The sequence below is a fragment of the Cynoglossus semilaevis genome, chromosome 17 (assembly GCF_000523025.1).
Source record: "Cynoglossus semilaevis isolate Cse_v1.0 chromosome 17, Cse_v1.0, whole genome shotgun sequence".
Lineage (NCBI taxonomy): Eukaryota > Metazoa > Chordata > Actinopteri > Pleuronectiformes > Cynoglossidae > Cynoglossus > Cynoglossus semilaevis.
Genome location: NC_024323.1, coordinates 3010479 through 3025209, shown reverse-complemented (window position 1 = coordinate 3025209; position 14731 = coordinate 3010479). Strand labels below are relative to the sequence as shown.

At 39.8% G+C, this 14731-nt stretch overlaps 1 long non-coding RNA gene across 1 annotated transcript in view; it reads left to right on the top strand.

The window, feature by feature from the left end:
- The window catches only part of LOC103392654 (uncharacterized), a 92287-nt gene that overhangs the window by 16874 nt on the left and 60682 nt on the right, over positions 1-14731 (top strand). The window lies entirely within an intron of this gene.

Below are 14731 nucleotides of genomic sequence, written 5' to 3'. Positions count from 1 at the left end.
TACACTCTTCACATTCATACAGTGTCTGTAAGAATTCTTATTCACACACACACACACACACACTTAGTTAAACAAAGCCACTACATCAGTCAGAAGCTGGATTTGCCAAAACAAACCAGGGCTCTAACCTGACGTGTCGCAGAGACATCTTCCACTTCCACGTTCACTCTCTCCAAGACAGGAAATGTTTCAGAGCACAGCACAGCAAAGCCCCCGCAAACTCAATTCACTGTTTCTGTGTAGCCGCTGTGACTTTTTAGCTTTGTTTTGCACGAGAAATTCCCTGTGAAACCTGAAGATTTGGAACCCAAGTAAACCAGGGAACATAGTCAGCAGAAATGTGTGCACTTGGAGAGACTCTGCTGCTTAGGTTTAATGGCAACAAGGACTTGTCTGCTTTCTCCCTTAAATCACATCATCTTAACATGTGACTTTAATCTCATCATTTTACAAATGTATTCTCCTAAATGTATGAAATTAATTCTTATAAACTTATGACTATTTTTGTGAACATACGTCTTTATTCTAGTACATTCTGTTTTTTTTCTTTTTTATCCACTGTGTGGCCCCCTAATATTTCTGTTGAAGATAATAATAGAAATTAGATAAGGTTTAAGAAAAAGGTTGAAGAGCTAATTATTAAAAATATGTTTTTAACTGTTCTGTAGGCTTTTAATAAACTTAATGAACATGTAGGACAGTTCTAACTTGACGGTCCTCCAGGATATTCCCAGTGTGATATGCTTCAGTTTAAGTGGCTGACTCATGAATATGAAGTTGTTTATCTTTCCGTTAAGCTCTGTTTCTACCTGTAACACTTGATCCTGGGAATAGGTATGAAGAAGAAGAAGAAATATTTCTCTTCTCGTCAGCCTCAGTGGGAGAGAACATCTAAAATGACAAGTGGTACTTGTGTGTTGTGTGAAATGCCATGCTTCTCCTCATTCTGTCTTCATCCTTTTGCAGGCCTTTAGTCTTAGCCCAGTCAGCTGACATTTAATGCCCGGCCATTACATACTCTGTTGCTACTTCACTATGGGCCCCGGCTTGTTACTGCACGAATGCGAACAGACAGATGTGACAGCTGGCCGGCCGTATGTGACAAGCCTTTAAGGTCTTTATGCCTTAATTATTCCTTCCCATGGGACCAATATTGACATTTTAGGTCTTAACACTCAGCCCTTATAAACTGCCAGCCTGGAGCTGGCATTATCTGTCTCCTGGCAACCTCCAAGTGGAGCAGAAAGGTGCTTGATAACTTGCTCACAGCTAAATTTGTGTCCTGACAGCTGCCGTGAAACAATTCCTTATAAATTGCTTAAAAGCAGCATTGTAAAAACCATTATCTGTATATCAGTGCTGTTGATTAGTGGGACGCAGATCTGGGGATGGAGTCGCATGCTTTTTAAATTTTTAAATTATTTTTAAATGAGATTCTCGAGACGTGTTATTGTTTTCTGTCTGTTCTGAGGTCAGAAAGCATTGTTTTCATTTATTTCAGTTGTGTGGGTGTTCAGATGACTGTGGGGATTTAGTGTAATTAGAGACGATGCAAACCAAATTAATTAAGACTGGTCAGTGATTGTACTGTTTTGAAAAGCTGTGAGTCAGTATTATCTTTTCTTTGTTTTTATAATTATCACACATTCCCAAGAATCCTACTGTAATGCACCAGCGAGGGATTTTAATTTTGAAGAGGTGACACTTCCTTCCTACTATATGTTGAATTTGAGGCAGGCAACCTTTTTAAGAATTAAAAAGGGAAACAGATGTCGGTGTTTTATTTATGACATTGTTATCCTGTCATTCTTTCCATCATCATTTCCTCTGTCAGCCTCACACCTTCCCATTTCTCTGCTTAGTCCAGGTACTAATTCCAGTTGCTGCAGCAACCTTGCAGCTCCCTCCGCACACGCCTCCTCTCCGAGCTCCTTGTTAAGTGCAGACGAGTCTGTTAATGATTGCGTTTTATTATTTATTTATTCCCCTCTGGTGGTTCACCTTTTGATGGACCACGTATGTCTTGACTTTCTGCCTGTTCTTCAGTACTACTGTATTTTCGTTTCTCCGTCTCGCCTCATTCATCCTTGCTTTATTTTCCCCTCCCCGATCGTGTTTTCTCTGTAGCGTGTCTTTGTACTTGTTTTCTTAAAAGTCGTCTCTCAGACGCCATTCGTGCAGTAAATTGTGGTCATTCAAGGATGCCAGCAGAACCGCTTCTCCTGTGCAGTTCTCAAATAATAATTTGTTCTCTGACGGTGCATCTTATCTTTGATGTTATGCAGAACAGCTTCAAAGTACTGAGTCACATTATGTGGATTTCTTTTTTTTAATAAGAGAGATAAGATATTGTTGATAGATTTTTAAGGCCTTTTTTTTTTCAAAAAAGAAGAAAATAAACCATAATGAGAGTTCAATGTGCACTGTTTGAAATGTATGCAAAAAATAATTGCTTTAATTTAACAATTTTTGAATCCAGTTGTAGGATAGAGCAGATGGGTTGTTGGGCCGGATTCGGCCCGTGACCCGCCAGTTGATCACTGTGTTAGATTGTAGCCCAGATGAAATCATATAGTTCTCAGATGGAGCAGAAGTTATAAACATTGAATAATCTGATTGTCAATCATATGTAATGACCAATCATATTAATGACTCCCACTTTTCATCATTCAAATAATTACCCCCTCTTCCTGTCCACGTGGAAATTGATTTACATCAGTTACATTCACTTCATGCCAGAAAAGAAGAACTCTGTGGCACAGGAACATCAGAATAACAACAGCTGACATTCAGAAACACATAAAGGCAGTCGCCTTTAACACTGGTATTTGTTGAATGTTGTAATTTCCTCTTTTTATATTAGAATTCCAAGTCTTTTCATCTGAAATTGTTCTCGGTGTATTCATATTTGTGACATTGTCTCAGATAAATGTGGTCCCTCGCTTTGGGGTGGGTGGTTTTTTTTTTTTTTCCTCATTTCGTCTGGATATCACTGCTGGAGATCTGCCACGGCACCGAAAATGTTCTGGGGCTTTTGATTGTCCGTACAATAAATGTAATATGCCTCTTTCACACAAATGACTCCATTTGAGAGTGATAATCTCCAGCAAAGGCTGCCTGATGTGATGGACTATTTAGACAAATGACAATACGTGTGAAGTGCTTAACAACAGTAATTTCAAACGGCAAAAAAAAGACAATGAGTGTCTGAGCTGGAAGTTTGACAGTGGCAGTGGTGCTCAAAGGAAGTTAAAACGTTTGGATTCAGAACATAACTGTCCCAGATTTACTTAGGCTGTGTGAAATGTCAGTCTCTCTCTCTCTCTCTCTCTCACTCTGTGTATGTGTGTGTTAGTGTAGCATTTTTTTATCTGCTTGGCATTTCCGGCTTTCAGAGCTGACTACAGCAGCAGCCACCATCTGATGACCCTCCGAAAGGCTGCACACTGCAGAGAATATTGAAGGGAACACGTGTAACCTTAACATGAATTATGAGCTTTGGATTTGGGCTTTGGCAGACCTTTACTAACACCAGCAGTTATTTTGTTGTTCTTATCTTAATGGTGTTGTGGGAGTTTGGATTTGATTCTTCCCTGCTGCCTTTTCCCGTGTGCTGGTAATGGGCTGATTTCAGATCGTTCTGGGGGCTTATAAATACAGATGATATGACACGTTCGTAGCTGTCAGCTTCCGGCTGCAACTCTTCATTTTTGCACAGATATACAGTAGAGTAGGATGGCATTTAGTCGCCAGCAGCCAAACAGAAATGAACAACTGCAGGCACTCGACACCCACCGCCGTCTCATCTGGGCTTCTTGTGGATACTGAAAATGTCAGCTAAAAAAAAGTGTAAATATTGAAAGTAAAAGTTAACGTGCGTTACCAAGTCACGAATTCTATTATAGATTGAAGAAGCACTTTATAATTTATAAAGCTCAATTAAACACACATCTGTAAATATTAGGGCTGTCAAACAATACAACAAATGGTAAAAATGTTCAATGTGGATTAATCACAGTTAGGTTTGTAAATGAAGGTTTGTAAATGAATACGTAGGACATGATGGATGGATGGATGGATGGATGGATGGATGGATGGATGGATCACATGTCCCTTGTGCCTGACGCAACACATCGTGATCAATCTGTGATCAAACTCGGATTTAGGGACAGTGCCTAAATCCGAGTTTGGACACAGATTGATCACAATTAATCGTGACTAATCCGGATAGATCAACATTTTTTTAAATGATTTATTTTATTAATGAATTAATTTCATCAGCCCCAGTTAATATACCTGAACATGATCAAGTTGCTGGTTTAACACTTTCCAGAGTGCATTGGCTCGTGTCCCGGCCTCACTGTATAATGCATGTGCTCTTTAATGTATATATAACAATGTATAAAAGGTGAGGAGCTCAGTTTTAGTTTTATCAACTGATCTGTGCTTTAATGGAAAACATTTAACTTTCTTCCTGAATATAAATGAATGTGAGTGTGTGTGAGTGTGTGTGTGCGTGTAAATGTGGTAATTGGGCAGCAGAGTGACGTTGGGGCACACGAAGGAGTAACCCTTGTCGTACCGAGTGCAACCGATGGATGGAACTGAACTTATTAGCGCAGCTGCCTTTCCTCTCCCTGCCTTCCACTGAAAAGAGCAACAGCAAGGCGTTAAGACAGAGAGCACTGTGTGCAACTGTCTCCCCGTCTCCAGATCTCCTCACTGGTCTACAACCTTCCCCAAAAAATAAGTAAAATAATAAGTCTATTTATTCCATTTTTTTCTAAAGTAAATGGCAAAGAAAACATATCTCTGAAGTAGGACACTTTTGGTCAGCATTTTGTGCAGTACGTGCTTAATTACTAAATGAGACTTCAACTGTTTTGTTGCTCATTTTAAAAGCACATGGTTTTGTAAGGAGAACTTTGTAAAACAAAATTGCACTGGCCCCAGTGTGCAGTAAAAGAAAACATTTGACCTTGGATTTATCTGTTTCTGATGAAGTACTCTTTGTAACTGCGTACTTTGTTTTCAGAGGACCAGAATATTCACTTTAGTCGAGCAGATGGAAAATCAACTTATGGACAGTGTGCACTCTGAAGCTTTTTTTTTCTCTACATTTTTGTTTTTCATATTATATAATCATTAAATCAGTCTGTCTACAGCTCAGATACATTTTTATAAATGTTTAAATTATATAAAAACAACAGTCTGAATGTAATCCCTTGGTGGACTTGAACCAGTAAGGTTTACCAACGAAGTGAATGCACCACGGAGACGACAATAGGCTGCCCTCCACTCGGAAGATACAGTATGTATTGGCAGATATGATGTGGTGGCCCAGAATTGGCCTGCAGGCCTTGAGTTTGACTTTTGTGATATAATGGCTTTGTCCACAATGTGTTGCCATGTCTCTGACCTTCCTGTGTGGCCTCTGTTGCTCTGGTGACATCATCCAATTACCTTCACTGTAATTGTGCCATGGTAAAAAACAATCGCGGCTTGACCAGAACTTTACGCTCCTCTGTTGATAATGTTTTTTTTTTTTTTCCTAGCGAGAGAAACCTCTGCTGTTACCGCTGACCCTCCTCAGTGACCTACTGGGCCTGGGTGGAGGCTTCACAGACTAACTGTGAGTTCAGAACCTGTAGCTGCCAATTTATGTTTCCTACTTTCATAAATGGCAAAGACGACTTGTAATTGATATAGACACCACATTCGCCTTCCCCATTCTTCTTTTACTAATTTTGTCAAGCTAACTCACTGACTCTGCTACGTCATAAATTCAGTGGCTTCATGATAGTAAACAAGACGAGAAAAAGAAAGAAAGAAATCACTTTATCTAAATTGCTACTTTATTTACTTATCAAATCCACTTTTTAACCATTTAAAGTCACTGTGTACAGTTGACCCTGAGGGGTCGACTGTGAGATAGAATTCCATTTAATTTTGTGTCATCTAATGTTCTCAACAGCACAGGACTGACAGCATTTTTTTAAGTAGTTTTTCTGTGTAAAGCCTTAATAGAGGAAGATCATGGTGAAGAGTAGAGGAAATAATCCTTGTCTGGAACAAACCTTCATAAACATTTGGCGAGAGATGGAGTGCATTTTAACCAAAGGCTACAATCTTGTGCCACAGCGCGCTGACATGATTTCACTGGTTAATTAAAATAGAAAACCATGTGAAAAGGTGGTCGGTGACCAAACTACGACACGGTCCTAACCTTTTGCAGATGGAATTTTTATTGATGTCAAGAAGTAATTTCCTCTGTGAATTGATTGCTTTTTTCTTTCAAAAAATGTGAAACGTACCTGTAGACAGTAGGTGTATACTACACTGTAGGAGCTGGTAGGTTGTTAAGCTTTTGTATATTAAATGCGTACTTTGCTACTTTTTGTGGTAGCATGGTAGTTTAAGGAACTTTTTAAACAGATAGACACAAAGTCTGTACTAAGTTTTTACAGCTGTTTTGTTATGATTAAATTATTGAATTTAGTGACATGCTATAGGCAATTTAAAGCTGAAATCTCCGGCCAAATAAAGGTGTGTATGCAGGACTTCTGATGTGAAAATAGAAGAATCAGAAGAGATCAGAGGAGTAACGGGGATGAAGATAAAGCTAAAGACAGGCTTTGTTTTCAGGCAGCCTATGATTCAGGGCTGCTGCTAATTACCCAGCCCTTTGGTTCCTGCTAAATGTTTGAAATCCACTGGATGCAGATAATTGAGTTGGAAATGTGTTACATGACAAAGTCACACCGAAGGACGGCCTCTTCACAAGGCCTTTCATGCCCTCTGTGTTTGTGTTTGTGTGTTTTTTTTTAAAATCCTCGTCAGGTAGACTTTTGAAACAGAACTCCTTCCAATGATTTATTTCGGGCGGCCTGTTATTGTGTTTGTGGAGATTGAAGCTCGAAGGGGTATAAGCCACCTTTGGTGACGAGCTTTAGTCAAGACGGGGACAGGTCATTTGCGAAGATGTCAGACGAGTCTGTGTGTTTTGTTTTTCCTTTTCTTGCTTTTGTCTTGATTTGGAAATAATTGCTTTGGCCTTCTGTTTATGGTGGCGGGCTCCTCACAGCCCCTCACATATCATCACAACGAGAGACCTGGAGAACTGGTTACAGCACTTCGTCTAATAATTAATTTTCTGCCTGGGACTCATGAAGATGCTGTGTGAAGATAGACCACCCTGAGACTATTAGACTAAAAAGGAAACTCTGTGTCTCTCTGTTTGCATTTTAATTATAAATTGTACAATTGCGACAAATCTCCTCTCTCCACATTCACACCTTCCTTTTGGTCCAAGCTCATTTGACAAAAATGAACCTTCATGCAGGGCAAAAAAAGGTTTACAATTCAAACTAGTCAATTGCAAATTCTCAAACAATAATTTTAGTTTAAAAATAAAAATAGTTAATTAGTTATTTATATATTTAATTTAGAAAGAGTATAGGCATAGTTTCTCATTGATTCTGAAAATATTATTACAAGTATAATGCAATGTAGCACTTTCCTTAAGGAGACACCATTGTGTCTTAATTAAATAACACAGCATTCTACAGTTAAACCAGGTTTAGACACAATACAATTTTATTTATTTATTTCAAACCCATATGAGCATTTTAACTTCTGTACTTGCTGATACCAAGTTTGGTTTTCAATTAATATGCAGTTAACTAAACAGTGGAAACAGTGGAACATACTTGCCACAGCTGTGACATACGTGTAGATTAACCACAGTGAGGACCCCAAATGGAAAAATGCTTGAGGCTAGTTTTGTTTTTTTCTTATTAATAGAATGTCAGTTCAGAAAACAAATATTTGTTCATCTGTTTGTCAGGCGATGATTAAGAAAAGCATAAAATAGCAGAGGAGGACAGAAGAGTGTGAGAAAGGCCACTCTGCTCCATATGGGAAGGGACAGTGATGGTGATGTCAGTTCACAGTTCAGAGAGGACTTCTGTCACTGCCACTGCTTCTTAAGCCATCATACCGTCTGCAGCCCTGGATCTGACACAGTCCAGTGTTTTTCGGCCCTCCCACTGCTTCACCCCCCCCCCCCCCCCACACACACACACACACACACACTCAGCCGTGTCATGCATGTGTGCCCACTTGTCCTGGCATTCTCTCATCCTTGTTTCCTCTCCCTCCTTTTCTCTCTCCCAGTGAGTGTCAGGGCTTTCAGCATTGCTGCAGGCAAGATGGACGGACAGTGCTTTGGAGCAGACATGTTCTCATGTTATGTGTTCCACATCCAGCTTTGTTCACACCTGCAACTTTCACTCCCACCTGAGACAAATTCCAACCCATTTTCTGCCAGTTTTGCCTGCCAAATTCAGCTTGTCATATACTGTAGGTCAGAGTTGTATCACAGTTATGTCAGAGACGTCTCTGTGTTTTTCTTCCTCTCTAAAGACCACCAGTCTGTCTGCTGCCAAAACCCTTAAATCTCCTATAACAAAGTTGAAAAGCTGTCTGCCAAATTAATTCTGCCCAGCTGTGTGATCCTTTCTTCAGAGCAGGGGTCAGCTACATCTCTTGATCGGTCTTGCTTATCCCCCAGATATATTTGCATTTGCACCTGTAAGCTTTCATTGAAGCTGCTGCCTGTGTTTTGATGGAATCTGACCTTCTAATGAACAGGCTTCATTAACTCGCTGTCATATTTCCTAGAAGAGCTGCAGGAAAGAGGGGTTAGCGGTGAGTTGAAGAGGGCTCCCTTTAACAGAACGGTAAAGGACCGACACCAGGCTGTGGAATAGTGAGCTGGCATGTGGCTGTTTGATTTACGTTCTTTAATGTGTCATGCATGTGCTCCAAGCTGCAAAGTTTTGTCGCTTAGCCTGAGCTTTTTGGCAAGCTTTCAGTCTTTGTAGTTCTTCCACTCCAAACTCTGCAGCCCGCTTCTGAGTCTCAGGGTTTCACTGTTGCCTGTTGTCACAAGGTGACCCTCTAAACACTCCATGATCACTGCTTTGATTGCAGCCTTCTCTTCAGCAGCCAACTCACGCAGCTCCACCCTCTGTCCACCTGGTGGTGGTGTCAAAGTGTAGCACCGGCCCCTTTTTCTTCCCTTCACATGTATTGGGAGCTGGGGGAAAGGCAGGTGGGTGGATTAGGTAGGTTATTTGAAGTTTTATCATAATTGTGCGAGCTAAGGGTGTATTTAAATAGAAACACATTTACATGTGTGAGTTTTTTTTCCCCCTTGAGTTTAAATTAATCGTATTTACATTTCAGTATCTGAGAAATGGCTGTAAATTTGTGTAAATAGTGCACAGTGCATTTGCCATCATCACTTGAACCTCCCTGTGTCATGCCCCACCTGTCCTGTCTCTGTTCCCCACCAGTGGGACCCGCCCCACACTTTGAGAAATATTGCTTTATAGTGTCTACTTTTTTTCCAAGTACAATCCTGACATATGTGTACTATGACTTTTTGAATGGAGCAAACAGGGCAGAGCAGAGAGTTAAGACTCCTGAAGGGCCTTCTAGGAAACCAGATAGCCAATGGCCTGTGTAATATTTAATACAAATAATAAATCAGTGTCTGATTATATCATGTCATTAGTTTGACAGTATTTTTGTGGATAATCTGGATGTGGAGTAAATTTAATAACTGATCAGAACAATAGTGTTAATATTTGAATGGTGACTGCTGTGATTGGCTCCAGCCTCCCCATCCCCGACCCTTAAGAAGTTTAGGTGATAGAACAAGTGTGAATTGTTATATTACCATATTTGACGAATTCCAGTGTTTTTTGTTTTCCTCTATAAAGGGCTTTTTATCATCTCCAGTAACCACAGTGTTGTTACTGCAGTTTCTACAGACAGTCAATAGAGTGTTTGTATTTGCTAATATTTCTTAGGTGCTAACGAGATTAGAAGAGCGAGAAAGCGAATTGGTCATAGAAGGATCTGGTAATGGTTGCATTTATCTTCAGAAATCCAATGCCGGTTTACCAGAAGAAAAGGTGAGAAAGATTTGTTGTGCTATTGGAAAATAACTATAGTTGTATATATTTATCACAGAGGTTTTTATTTATTTTATTAGTTCAATGTCAATGTATGTCTCCATTACTACATTAGACAAAGAAGCAAAGTGACTACCATCAACATCTTTAAGGCTTCATTCAATAAATAGAAGTCAAAGTGTCCTGTATGCAGAGGGAATCACTTTGTTTGGCTTCAAATTGAGAGCGCAGGTAATACCATGTGTTTTTAAGGAGAAAAACAACTGGTTTATCATTTACATACAGTGAAGCAGATTAAAAGAGGAACTGCAGGACTATCTAGGGCTGTATACGTCAGATTACATGTATTCATATACGTCTCTCTATCATCCTGCTCAGTCTTTATCAAAGTTCAGTGTATGCTTCCAATGAAAACATTCTGGATGTAGTGGATTAATCGTCTCTTAACAAAGGACAAGTGGGCAAACAGGTATAAGCTCTCTCTCCAACTGTGGGTCAACAGAGTCCACTCTGCTGCAGCACAGATAGGCTCTCAACGTTACAAGGCTGCCGAATTAATTTCAGAAACCCGTCCAATGATATGCCTTCCAAAGGAAGGAGGGGAAAATGTTGGCCCGGGCGTGTGAGCTCACTCCTTCATATGCATATCGATGTGCTGGAGTAGAGAGTGTGAGATTTTATTATGACCAAATTTACTCGCAGATTAAAGCACAGCTGAGGCCGAGGCGTCACCGCAGATGACGGCTGATGGTTGTCTGACATCGTAGATCAAAGACGGAGGAGATGATTTAAAACTACTGTGTCTCATCTCTGCGCAGATGATAAACCCCTCTGATTTAGTTAGTAGTGCGAGACGAGTGGGTTTTATTAAAACGTTCCTCAAGTCAAAAACGTGTTGTTAAGTTTTTAACAGTTTACACAACACGGGCCTTAATTTATGATGCTGTAAAAGCGACTTTTCTTCAGTGCAATTACCAGACCAAGAATTAGAGCCAGGTTTGTGAGAAGGAACCAGAAATAGCTGAATTATCACTGAATAATTTTGTTCTTGTTCTCCCCTGCAGTATAATGAGGATTATGACAGCGGAGCACTGCTGTGGCAGACGATGTTTATCCTGGTGGATTTGACTTGAGTGGTGACACCGTCAGTTTACGAGTAAGATGACAGTGAATCTAACAGTTCTATGGAATAGGAAGTGTCAATGTTTTTAGATTAAAGACAGGTGAAAGAGGATAAAAATGTAATGTAAACATATTTTCAATTAATTTATGTTAAATCTGAGTAACTTGGTGGTACAGTTGCTAATGCTCTTGCCTTACAGCAAAATGGTCACCGGTTTCAAACTCAGTGTGTATGGAGTGAGGTACTTCCCCATGTGTGGGTGTGTTTTCTCCAGGTAATCAAGTATTCACCAAAATCTTCAAAATCATTTTTGGACCACATTTTTGAATCCATGGGTTGGTTCACAGGTGCCAAACTCAGGCCCGCGGGACAAATCTGGCCCCTGGTGTAATTATATTTGGCTCTCCAGATCAGCCACTATATACTGGCGGGATTTGTAGTATTAGTGATGTATGTCCACTGTGAAATTGACTTTGACCCCTGGGTTAGGTTAACTGGACACATTAAAGAGACCATAGATATGAATGTAAGTGTAACTGGTTGTCTCTCCTGCTGTGATTTGCTCAGTCTGCCTGTGTAGCTCGTATCATTACTAAATGAATGCATAGATGATATACTCCTGCTTCATATTCTCTGTCTCTCAGTCTTTAAAAAAATAAAAATCCAGGTCATCTTAGATTGTGCAATAAACCTGTGCATCATTAGTGATGTGGGTTGTCACATGCACAGATGGAAAAACAAACGAACAGAAATGTGTCGTCGGGTATAAATATGCATTGTAAGCTGTTTACATTATCAGATGTGCAGATGGAGCAAACATACGTGCAGAGATATATGACAGCTCCATGTAAAATTTACAGACGGAGGCATCATCACAGGGCAGGCGTTATTATGGCATCAGCTGACGTATGAGCCGGGTCTGCACAGTGTCGGTGAGACGGCTGAATGCAGCGTTCATTAAAATGAACTGCTCACTATCTGGAAGCCGGCAGGTTCAAGCTCTCTTCCAGATAGGGACGGCAGATCATGTCGCTTAGCTTTTGTGTATACAGAGGAAGTTGAATCTGTCCGTTGGTTTGTCGGCCTGTTCTTCCCGGCGGGCTGAGGTGTGTGACAGAGAGACGGAGGCAGGACTGGCAGAGTGAGAGCGGGCCGTCTCTCTGTAATGAATATAAATGGGCTCCCGGTCTCACTCTCCTCAGGTTCTTCTCCTGTGAAAGTACCGGTAAGCATAAGACCAAAGATGTCGAGAGGAGGGGGTGCAATCACACCCCCCTCCTCCCTTGGATACTCACACATGTGCTGCAATTTTCACACAGGACCCGTACAAATACGTCTGTTCGTTTGGTAGGGAGCGTTTTTCTTCACTGGTCTCTGTTATATGAAAATAGTAGCATATTTTCATCGTATCACACGTATCAACTGCATCGTCTTACTCTCTGAGGCCGAGTAGTTTTGGCACAGCCTTTAGTTGGATACATGCAAATCATTTTGTACAGTAGATACGGCAATACAGGACTTTTCCAATCCTCTCACTTTGGATTGAATAATATTAATTTTAATTTAATATTAATATTTTCATCAAACTTAAGTACAAATATTTCTGAAATGTATGTAGTTTCCTGTATGAACCTATTTTTTTTTAACAAAATAATTCTTGTATAAAATGGAAAAGAGTCAAAGTTCTGATATGAATTTGATTATTCCTAATAATAAATAACAATAAAAGATGAATTTTGTCTATAACAATAAAAATTAAAGTAAAAGTACTTTACCTCCTCATGCAGTATATCAGATTGTGATTTCTTCAAGTCCCAGCTTCTTACTTGGGCTGTGGCCAAAGTTGCATTAAAAGTGAGAGGATAGTCATATTTTCATGCAATCTATTGAACCAAATTAAGTTAATTAAGTTTCATGGTGTATGAACAGCCATCTCCCTTAAATATTACATCATGATCTGGATAGGTTTTAGAATTAATTACCCTAGTCTGGAAGTATTTTATTTTTTGCACTCACAGAACTGAAGCTCGTCTCAGTTTCCTCCACTCTGTATCTCGTCAATCACATCAGCTGGAACTCTATTTTTATCTAGATCTGACGACCTCCATTACCTTTATGAAAAACAACAGTATCTGCGGAGATCTCTGCTGGGTACACAGTGTAATGCAACGAAATTCATTTTCTTCATACCATGTGCATTATCCTCCATTTGTCATGCGACTCATTCAAACTGTCATTCCCTGCGTTTCTCTGAAAAATGAACCTTCTCCTGTTGAAGGAGTCTGTTGATTAGCGCACAACAACTCAGCTCCTGCAAATTGTTATTGCTGCTTTCCATCTCTTGCTTGATGTTTGTCATATGGATGGAAAAAAACCCTTCTGATTTATTCTTGTTAAGTGTCATCTGGATCTATTTAAAAAGCTGTGAGGTTGTTAGCAGCTGCTGCCACTGTTGTCATGTTTTCTTACTTGATACTCTGTGATTACCAGCCAGTATTTAAATGATCGGATACAAGAAAAGTACTTGGTAATATCTCTTGCAGATATGTTGTGAAACACACACACACACACAGAGAGAGTTTATAATAGCAATTTTTCACTCTTCCTTAATTGCCAGGAAGTCTCAGGTAATTTAAATTGCAAAGCAGCGCAGGCTGGTTCTCACAAGTTTTGTGATTAATATTTTATTGTTTCTGAGTGAAAATGCCACCAGTGTTTTCTCTAAGATACAAATAGCACAAAAAAAGAAAAAGAAAAGGTGAGCTCGGAGCTGAAGAAGAGAGGGTGAAGGTATAGCTCAAAACATTAATTAAGCCGTGTCTTAGTCTGAAGCTGTCGAGGTCCAGGAATCTCCTGTCCTGTCTCCAATTGTCTCGTGAAGAGAGAGGTCTCTTCCCGTACCCTTGTCTCTCTCATTTCTCGCTCTGCTTTCTCTGCACCCCTGGTCTTCCTACTCAGCTTTTGCGAAGTTTTCTCAGGTCCTGAACTTCTCTTTCAATCAGCCACTAATTAAGCAACACAGTCGGTGGGGTTCCTGTGGCAGAAGACTGGGGGGTGTGCAGGTTGGGCGGCAAAAGCCAAACATGAGACCCTGTTATGACTTGGTTATAAGACTTGTTAAGAAAATCTGATGGGAGTGAGAAGTGTGGAAGGAGCAGAAGTTTTAAACGAGGATTTATGTCTGAGAAAAGCTTTGAAACGATGCTGTCGACTCTTTGGTCTCCTGTACTTGGTGTGTACTGTGTATGGAGAGGAATATACTTAAGTGAGTACAACAAAATAAGGCAATTCATCCCTAATTAATTGTCAAATACTGTAATTTCTGGACTATAATTCACACTTTTTTATATATGTATTTTTTCTTTTTCATTATGCATTATTTGGCTGGTGCGACTTATACTCATGAGCGACTTACAGTCCCAAAAATACAGTACTTAACTTGAAATGATTTTGATGAACATGTTTTAGCCAATGCAAGGCTAAACTATAGGCTAATTTGCAAAATTACTCAAACTATAAATTTAACAGATAAAACATCTTATCATATCATACAGTACGACGTATCTATTCTTTTTCTAATTCTTGTGTTGCAAAAAATCAAGATTTGTCAAGATGGTATTTTAAG